This window comes from Periophthalmus magnuspinnatus, chromosome 19 (assembly GCF_009829125.3).
Source record: "Periophthalmus magnuspinnatus isolate fPerMag1 chromosome 19, fPerMag1.2.pri, whole genome shotgun sequence".
Lineage (NCBI taxonomy): Eukaryota > Metazoa > Chordata > Actinopteri > Gobiiformes > Gobiidae > Periophthalmus > Periophthalmus magnuspinnatus.
Genome location: NC_047144.1, coordinates 7,555,931 through 7,566,630, shown reverse-complemented (window position 1 = coordinate 7,566,630; position 10,700 = coordinate 7,555,931). Strand labels below are relative to the sequence as shown.

General features: G+C 37.1%; 1 non-coding gene across 1 annotated transcript; it reads right to left on the bottom strand.

The window, feature by feature from the left end:
- Positions 1–9,740: 9,740 nt before the first annotated feature.
- trnas-uga (transfer RNA serine (anticodon UGA)) lies at positions 9,741–9,822 on the bottom strand. The gene has a single exon. It is a non-coding gene; the product is annotated as a tRNA-Ser (tRNA).
- Positions 9,823–10,700: the final 878 nt, after the last annotated feature.

The following is a 10,700-nucleotide window of genomic DNA, read 5'->3' as shown; positions in this document are numbered from 1 at the left end:
GCTTTTCAAGACACCCAAAGTGCTTTATAATGTGTTATTCACTCACTCCACACTCAGTGATAATAAGCTAGCCACAGCTGCCTCCTTGGAGTACACTGACGGAAGAAAGATTGCCAATGTGCACCATCGACCCCTCTGACAGCCACCAACCCTCACACACACACACACCACTGCAGTCCAAGTCAAATCCAAGTGCTAACCAGCCCTGACCTTGTTTATCTTCTGAGAGCTCACTTGGGATTAACTCATCTACCCTTTTATCATATTCATTTTTCATACTTTAATTGCAACTGCTCTTTATAGTTAATCTCACAAACAAGAAATAATACATAAATTGTTCAGTGAATTAGCATTTTTTTGTTTCTTATTACTTGGCAAACACTTATTTTGCAACACTTCAACATATAATTCCACATTTAATACATTTTATTTATTAGCCAGTCGCCACGTTTCTTGGTACTCAAGGTCAATAATAACAGTGAACAATAAGCATCACATCAAACGGGGTAAATGAAATGCAATGACTGCCCCTGGACTCATAATCTAAAACAAAGCCTGTGTAACAGCTACAGCAGATTTTGGCACTGACTCAACTTTCATCAAATCTTGGCACGAGTATCTATATCCACTTGACCTTTTTTAACAGCAGGAGGCAGTGCAACATTAGGTCCACAAATCTCCTATAGGACAACCCTGTAGTGTGTCCTCTAGCTTTTATTAAGTCTCCTGTAATGGACTGGCCCTGACCACTGCTGTAGATTCAAACCCAGCTCTATGGGGGGTGCAAAAGGGTGTATTATAACCGCCGTTAAAAATGTTTGCACCCTCATTTCAGGCGCCAATGGAATCATATTATGTTTGAAACTCGAACACATCCTCAGTCAGTTTAACCTTGGGCCTTGTAATAGTATTAGTGATCAATTACCTTACATGCATTACACAAATTTGTTATAAAACGAAAAACGATGACAATGAACCTACAATGCATAATCACGGATATGAGCGCAGACGGTGCACATGCTCTGTTTTGCCGAAGGACGAGATCTTAAAATCTTTTAATTAGCAGATGGCTAAGGGTCTAACAAGGGCCTAATAAACTTTTAAGTAGTCTGAGTTAGCACGTTCACCTTCACAAATAACCAGGCACAGGCAGATGGTCAATGGAAGTGAATACACGAGTGCATTTCAAAGCCTAGATATCTTTTTTTTTAAATAGATTTCTAGGCATTACCGGTATTTTTAGTAGTATAAATATAGTAGTAGTACAGTATTTAGTAGTAGTAGGCAGTAGTAAGTAGTAATTAGTAGCATGTGGTAGTAATAGTAGTAGTGTTTGGTCAGGCTAGGACATTTAATTCACATTGTCCACTCCAGTTGCAATCTGTTTTTGGTATTTTAACATGAGTACTGCTAGTAGAAAGAGCTCTTTACACATACTACTATACTCGTACTGCACTGCCTCCACCACCTAATGTTACTCTCTGGTATTTGCACAAATAAATCATACATGTAGGATCACTGAGATGTAATAACTAGCAGAACCAGTCCCTGTTAGTCCAAAGTCCTGTTTGGATGAGAACACATTAATTGGTTTTGTCTGAGTGAATCTCTCCTGGGACGGCTGGGCAAAAAAAAAAAGCAGAGCTAATTGATTGAAACTCCAGAGAATTGACTGGTAAACCAGAGCCACTGTAATAAAATACAGGACTGTGTTAGTGAATTAGTTTAGGTACAGTAAAAGCTGCAGCCCACATATATAGAGTATCCGAGGAAATGTTTTAGCGTGGAAATAAAAGAAAGAATAGGCAGCGGTTTGCTTGTATAATGGTGAGTCATTTAAGCTTAAATTAGTGGTGTGCTTTGTTATGTGTTAAAAATGACACAGAAAACAAAACAATGTCCAAGAATATGACACAAGATAATAATAAAACTGACAAGCACCTCCAGTTTAACCGATGCCAACCAATCGTGTTGTCACGTTGATGCCATATTTTGTATATATGAAAAATCCCCTGTCCAAATTGAGAACTTTTAAATGATCGTATGATGATTCTTGACCAGTAGAGCTGCCTGGATATTGATCTGTACAAAAAAAAAAAAAAAAAAAAATTGAAGTACTGATAATTAAAAATACATAAACAAGGAGTTGGACCTTTGCTGAAAAAAAAAATATATACATAATGGTTTTATCTGGATCAATACCATTTCAACATCATTTCTTATGTCTTTTTTATTATCATTTTGGTGATTTTTGAGTTTTAAATTATAGTGTCATGGCAATATAGTGCCCAGACCTTCTTGTTCAGGGTTTATGTTGCATTTTAGGAGTAAATTCTCAGCTCTATCTCACCGCAGTAAAGATGTTTTGCTTACATATAAATAAGCCCCATCTTCATTCCCTAAATTGCTCAAAACAAAAAAAGCATTTGTGTCATTGCATGCTTACCCCTACACCAGTATCTCTGTCATTACCGCTTTGGGCTTGGGCTGTCACTTCTGCCCACAGTTAAGGATACAAGCCCCTAATCTGCTTTGTCAAAACATCTCTTGAAGGGAGAAAGTCCAGTGAGTCACCCTGTACACTGTTACTAGTTTTTTTCATTAAACTATGCAAATCCAACATTAGCTTGGGGGTCTAGATCACAATTCTCTTGGCGGAAAGTGCGTTGTTTTCCCATGGGAGCACATATTCTGGGCTCTATACACTTTTGCATTTGCCAGTCTGGACTTTTGTCTCATCATCTGCTCATTTTGATGAAACCAGTCAAATGTGCGAGTCGTTGTTTTGTCCGTCGTTGATAGCAAATCTGTTCTCGGTCTGGCAATCTACAACTGCCTCTCGTGACAAATATTGTGTCCACAAACCCTCACTTCTAAATAGAGACTGACCCATTTGCAATTCTTATCTCCTTGGTTTTATGAAGAAGGCTTTTTCTATAATATGAATTTTAAATGAGGGGGGTATTGAGCCCCAGCGGGTGGATGTACTGGTTACACGTTGCCCTTTGCCTCGGCGTGCAGTTAGCTGTCAGTGTGCCCAATGGGAGTTACTTAATGTGTGCTAAGAAATTTAATGATTTATCACATTCAGCATGACCCAATAAATCTGCATAGTAGCCTATAGGATGGTCATCTAATGTAATCTAATTTACTCTTATTAAAACAAAGCTAAATGGTTTGCTCCGTGAAGTTGGCACAAACGTGTAATGTAAGGTTAAGGTATGCTTTATTATTGTCACTGATTCTTCCATGCACGGCTGTACCAAGGACACCTCCAGCTCACTCTATGGAAACATTTCTTTGCAGATAGCTTTGTCTATGATGAGATGTGTCATCAGAGGTTATTATACACCCTACAGTGAAAGCACAGCTAGACTTCAATAAGCAGTGGCCAATATATTGTGTTATCAATAGTGAATGAATGAAGATGAATGTCAGCTTATATAGTGTAAATTCTGTATTATTAAAGATCTCAACATGCTCCAAAAGGCAGAGTGAAAATAAAAATTACAGCCTAAATATCTAAAAAGACATTTAGGCTATAATCTTTCCAATGAGGGAATTAAAAGATATTTCAGCAGGTAATTTCTATTTGTCTAATACTTAAACCTCAAGTTAAACACACACTTTTGCACATTTATGATGGTTTGCCATAACATTATCTGAATATTGTTATGGGGATATTCTCAAAATATATTCTTGCCAATTTCACTCACTACTATTCTCTATATTACTTAAATTATTTCCACAACAGTTTGTTTAGTTGTCGGCATTTTAACCGTCAGGAGCAGTTGATGATGACACTGCAGTGCCCAGGGACACCTCTCCAGAACTTGAACCAGGTAAATTACCACATCCCAGAATACAGAGGTGGGTGTTTTGCCTAAAGACACAATGGCAAAATAAACTGCAGAGAGTAAGATAGAGATATGAAACCACCACAGAGCAATATTTACAAACTAGATATTTAAAAGTGCCACTATACATGCAGTAATGATGAATAAATAAGTGACATTATATAGCCGAGTGATTTCTGTACTAACAAAGCTCAAGGGACGATATCTATGACAAATGTTGCTTCAAGTTGGTAAACAAACTGGCTTTTCCCCTATAGATTTCCACCCTTGCAGACAGTATACCTGGTGTTGTCACTGCTCTCTTAAACACAAACATGCAGAAGATAAGAGTGTGGATTTAAAAGTTTCAAAAGCAAAGCAGTTCCTGAGTATTTTTAGCCTGTGCTTTATCTGCTCTATTTTGTGGCTGAAGAAACTCACACTTTTAGCCTTTCATCTGTGGAAAAAAAGACAATGATTTGCTGATTTGATGTGTCACATTTGAGACAAAACCCATTATTGTGTTCAAAGTTTCCAAGATGACAGTAGTCAAGCCAACAGAGTGTCCCAGAAAATATGCAAATTCCAAGAAAATATGTAAATTCCATTGGGAAAGGAACACGTCACCATTCTTTGAAGATTACTCAATTATCACCCAAGCTATTTACTTAGTGTGTGCTGCTAAGGTGATTCAGACTCAAAGGCATTCATGCAATACAAAAGGTCTACAGAGTCTGTGAGCACAGTAAGGGCAGTGCAAACATGAAAAAAATTGACTTTTTTTTTTTAGCCTTACTTCAACAGTGTGCTATTCAAGGTCACAAAAATGCTCGGTAAAACTCAATAGCGCAGGCTTCATGAAAAAGAAAGATTTGCACTGGACTCGGCAACAAATGATTAAAATTGTATTTCCCAGATGCTGCCCATATTTTATTAACTGATTTGTTTTTGATTGACCGTTGCAATATCCTGGGATCTGCTTTGGCCACTCCTTCAGTTTGAGTTTACAGCTTTAATAAGAATATACTCGACCAAATTTTGTTACCATTTGATTCTTTTTCTGTTCATTAGTCTGTTCATTCTTGTTCCTATAAGACGTCTTTTTCATAACCTTAAAAACTTTTGCTTTGCACATGAAAAGTTTAAACGTCTCTCTCGAGGCCGGTAGAATCTCGAACCAAAAGAACTTCCCCAGAATCATCTCTCACTCTTTGCTGTCTGCACCACTGAACCATGTAACAATACACCTAAAATATTCAAATCCTCCTTTACATCTGGCATTCTCCGACAAGACCACCAGTGTTTAACAGCTCTGCCTCCCCAAAGCACTGCCTTTCACTTATTGAGTAATCTATCAAGTATTTATCAGAGAGAGAGACATCTTTTTCAGTAGCTGTTCTTAAATCATACGTCATGTTGTGCCGTCTACGACCATAAATGATTCTGTCTGCTTCGCTTACGCCTCAACCAAGTCTTAAACAATTCAACGCCTCCCTCCATTTAAAGCAGAGAGGACAATTTCTCATTCAGCACCACGGAGAGTTCCCGGGGTGCATCATCTGCTAATGTGCACTGAGTGGTTAATTCACAGAGATTTGAGCGAAAATAATAAGGAATTAGGATGCAGGGAAGGCCTTTGGTAATGAGTGACAGTGGTGGTAATAAGGATGACACATGTTGAGCGTTAACTCGAAGAAGATTTCAATCAGGGTCATGGCGGGAAGCGTTACCTGATAACCAAAACAGAATGCAGCCCCTCCGTCACAGCGAGAGATCCGAAGATATGAAAACAATGTGAATGTGTTGCAAAAGACTTCATTATGATTTTATTTGTACAGTCCGTCCCAGTGAATAACACACCTGTCAGGTCTAATAATCTTACCTGTCTGGTACTGGGCATAATGATTACTATAGTTTATTTGTGAGACCAAATGTTATGTTGACTACTGCAAACTGGGAGCAACTTTGGATTTGTGGTTTAGTGGCTGAGTGGCTCTTTCACTTCAAGGTCCTGGGTTCAATTCCCTGACAAAATGGGGCCTTTTTGTATGTAGTACCTCTGCGTAAGTTTCATCCGGGTGCCCGTTGTTCCCCATCAACTTAAAAGTACCCTATGTAAATTTTCTGGCTGCTTGTCTCCTGGAGGTGTAATGGCTCAACTTGGAATCTTCCATACTATGGCATTAACTATATTCAGCATTTATTGAATAACAGGTGTTTTATTGCTCAAAATTACAGTGAAAATGTGTATTCTTACCGCGCGTAGGATTGTCTTTCCAGAGATCTGCCCTGTAACTAAACCTGTGCTGTCATCTATTTGTCTGTTTTTCATATTCTGGCACATTTCAGTAAAAGCAAGAAAATTTGTATTGATATATAATGTATGTGTATATATGTGTACGTGTATATGTATGTTTTATGGTATAGGTGTATGTATATGTATGTATATGTATAAGAGTTTGTATTTATGTTTTAATTTATGTATTTTGTAAGTGTTTGTCTATGTCTACGCACACAAAGAAACAAACATGTATGTCTTGATCTTGTTCATGTGGAGCCCATGGATTTTGCTACTATAAAAAATAAATAAATAAAAAAATTGATCTAAAAAAAATTATTGAGACAAGCAAATCTAATAAGTATAAGCTAGTTATCCCCTCCAGCTTGGTACTCCTACACCTCGGGAGTGCTGTATGGTTACCCATTGCTCATGACATGTGAGTAGTATTATAGTGGCACTGAAATACATATCAAATACAGAGAACAAATTTCAATATGAGATAATATTGTCACGATACTAAAATTTCAAACTCGATTTTGATACTAAGGAATAGACTTGATACCAATTCAATATCAATTCCGATGCCACAATGATAATAAAAAATAAAAATAAAAAAACACTCTTTATATAGACAACAGAATGTGATTTTTACCATTGAATCATTGTACTTTCTTTTATATTACCATGTGGCCTTTGTGTATAAGGTAGGTGGGTCTTATACTTGTTCTTTCTTTCTTTCTTTCTTTATTCTTTATTTGACAGGGACCATGTACAAATTCATTAATCTTACAAAGAAAAGATGATTTGCACCAGATTTAGCTACTGCTACTTTCCATCTGCAGTCCCTGAGCAGGTGAACACACATTAAAAAACACATATCAATTGACAATTACAATATACGACTACCGATCTGCCATACAAATGTCCCCCCCAGTCCAAACTAATATAAAAATCATTATGTGCAGGTTTATACAGTGAGCACAGAGCAGCACCAACTAACTAGACTAATGTGGACACGTTTGATTATTTAAAATGAACTTTTTCAAATTTCTAGTAAAACTATTAAAATCCACAGACAATTTCAGACTGTCTGGAAGCTGATTCCACTGCCTAATGGTTTGATAAGAAAAAGCCGATTGAGCAAAGGCCGAGGATCTTTTTGGAACTATGCAATTTCGGTTTACGGAGGAACGAGTGAATCGGGTAGTTTGTTCAGAACAAAGAATGGTAAATTTTTTTAATGTAGGTGAAGCTTCATTATTAATACTGATACAGGACTCAGGAAAAGTTCATTTCTGTCCTGTGACACTTTAGTATTGATACATGCTCAAATGAGTATCTACTTTCGATACTAGTTTTGGTATCGATTAGTATCTGATTTTTTTTTTTTTTTTTTTTTTTTTTTTGTCAATCCTAGTGTGAGGAGAGGAAAGTACACCATAACGTCACTTCTCTCACTATCACAATTTTGGTTTGGTTTGCTTCCTCTTGATCGTTTCCATCTTCCAACTCATTACCTAAAAAATGAATATTTACTGGTTGCCATAGATACCCAGAATCCCATATAAAAGCAAGCATGCAACTTTATCTGTCAGAAGTCATATCATATTTTGACCATTTGACTCACTGACTGTATCTGTGCGTTCTGAAGTGTGGTTGGTCATTGCAGACGCACACATACACACACAGTGAGTATGTATTTTATTCATATGTGAGCAGTAGTGTGGCTTATTGCACATTTTATACTTGAAGGTGACATATTTACATGTATTAGCTGATGTACCTTTCACAGGCAAAAAAGACAAGCATTGTCAGTAAAATTGTCAGTAAAATGTGTTGAGAGAATTCAAAGATGATGTTCAAATATGGAAATGTACGGTACTTGCTGTGAAAAACATGCATATTATATCAAATAATTGGGAGAATAAGCTGTCATCTCGAGCGCACTTTTGCAAGCCGTGATAAACACTTAATGTCCTAACAGTCCTCTCTGGGGACAAAAAGGTCAACCCTGTTTTGTCAAACACAGCACAATGATATTTAGTGAGTTGGAACTTATTTCACCAAATCAAAAACAGTTACCAAAAAATATATCACACTTTCTTCTATATGTTTATATGTATATACAGTAGGCTTGTCATGATAACAAATTTTGAAGTACAATATATTGGTGAAGAAATATATCAATTCTTAATGAGTCATAGAAGTTATTTATTCAACAGTTTACTGCTCATATCTTCAGAAAAGTACAAAAAATAAGTAGTTCCACATTAGTACAAAGAAAAAGTAGCTACAATAAATATTGACTCCCAAACATAATTGTTCCATCTATCATGTATTGAACAATAAGTCGATATTGTAATTATCGTGACAGGCCTAATATACAGTGTAATCATTATTGTCCCTGTAGTGACCATCTTCAGATTTGAGCTAGACTTTGTCAGAACTAACTTGCTGGAGGAGGATTTTACCTAAACATTGACATATTAAACACACCATTACCACTATAACAAAAATAGTTTCATTTAAAATCAGATCTTTTTTTTTCTTCTTAAATGAAAAAGAACTTTGCTGACACATGCCGCATTGTGTCATCCCCTTGAACTAGAACTGTCAGAAAGTAGGTTTGCACATTTGGATCTGAGGGAAGTTTTCTCCTTGTTGTGTTGGTTCTGCTGCAGCGCACTATAGGAGGAGTGGGAATAGATCAGGAATGCAGCCTCAGCATCCATATTCTCACCGCTGTGTAACGAAGATGGCGCTGATGCCCTTTGAACATCTTGTTTGAACTTTTGTACTCACCTATAGTAGTAGTATGCACTTATATGTATGTATCTATAGTGTACAGTGTATATAGTAGTATGTGTTTTTGTTTGAAGATGCACTATGTAACTTTTTGGTGGAAAGTGGAGAGAAATTTCCTGGAATGTGGTATTAAGCTTATCTGTGGAGAGGAAGCCTCGCTCAGTAAGAATGCGTGTTTTTCAATTCAAAGACATTTGTAATTAAATAAATGCCAGGTAGATAGTTTAATACGACTGTGTGGAACACTCCGGGCAAAGCACAAGCAGTGTACCTTTAAGATAAGATGCGATTTCAGTCTTGATTTAGTTTAGATATACTTCTAAAACAGGACTAAGCACATATTATATAACAACTAAAGGTGGGACAAGATGAGACGTGGTATTGGGTCTAACTAAGCTAAACAGCCACTCCAAAAGAGGATGTACCAACACTGGCGTGAGAGCTGCTCTGGACCACAGTCTGTTGTACATCTCCATGTCAAAACCACTAACCACTCTTTTGAAGATAGTGAGGCACAGATATTAGCCAGAGAAAAGAAATGGTTTGAGAGGGGAGTTAAAGAAGCTTTTTAAACAATCCTTCCTTAAACAGGAATGGGGGCCTGAGACATAATGTCTATGATTCCATCCTCAGACAAACAAAGCAAATAAAAAGAACAATAGGCAGCCATCAAGGGTTGAATAGGGTCATTAAGGCTGAAACTCTAAACAATGGCTGTTTACAGACAGGATTTACAGGATTACAACAATAACTTTGCTGGCTAACTGATTGGAAAGACCCCCAAAATAATCAGATAAATCTTGCTTCTCTTAAAGTTCCGTTGCTGGCAGGATTCGAACCTGCGCGGGGAACCCCCAATGGATTTCAAGTCCATCGCCTTAACCTCTCGGCCACAACAACACCTTAGTGGGAGTTGCTTTATGTTGTAGTGGACTTCTATATGTATATCCTTGAAACTGAACTTCCTTTTCTCACTCGAGACTGAATATAGTAAAGTGTGCCTTCAGGCTTGATTTAGTTTAGATATACTTCTAAAACAGGACTAAGCACATATTATATAACAACTAAAGGTGGGACAAGATGAGACGTGGTATTGGGTCCACGAGAACAAGACAAGATTTGATATGATCAGTTGTGCACCATCTATCATTTACTATTTCATAGTTTTACTGTCATTGTAGCATTTCTAGCATGCCCCTTTTTGTCCCATCCAAATGTAAATACATGAAAAAAATGTCACCAGACATTTTTCTCATATGTAGTGTGATATTTTTCCCATTCCTTTTAATAACCCAAAGTTTTGTCTTGGTTAAGTACTGGTTTCAACATAAATTTCTTCTGGTTAAATTTGTTAAAGATTCAAAACCACAAATACTTTCTCTCACTCCTCTATATGTGAACTTTGAAAGAAATGATGGCGTTTGTTCCTATACTAAACTGTATTAGTATGCATCAGTCACCATGGCCAGATCTCATCCACATGACTAGCTTGCTGTTCTGTGTGAGGACACCTCAGACATCATGTACCTGGATTGTTACACAGTGACTCATAGTAAAAGCACAGAGGAGAAAAATCCTTGTAAGCTCGGTTGGCTGATGCTGCCCTGAGCTAGCCTGTGGGCACCGCATCTACTCCTGTCAGAAGGCCTTGTCCGCAAAGCCTTGTCATTGTGATCAAAAGAATTATTTATATAGATATGGATCACTTTATCACAATTTGTGCTATTTCTCTTGAAATAAATATTGCATGTTTGTATAAAAATCTAGTCTGGTGAGAA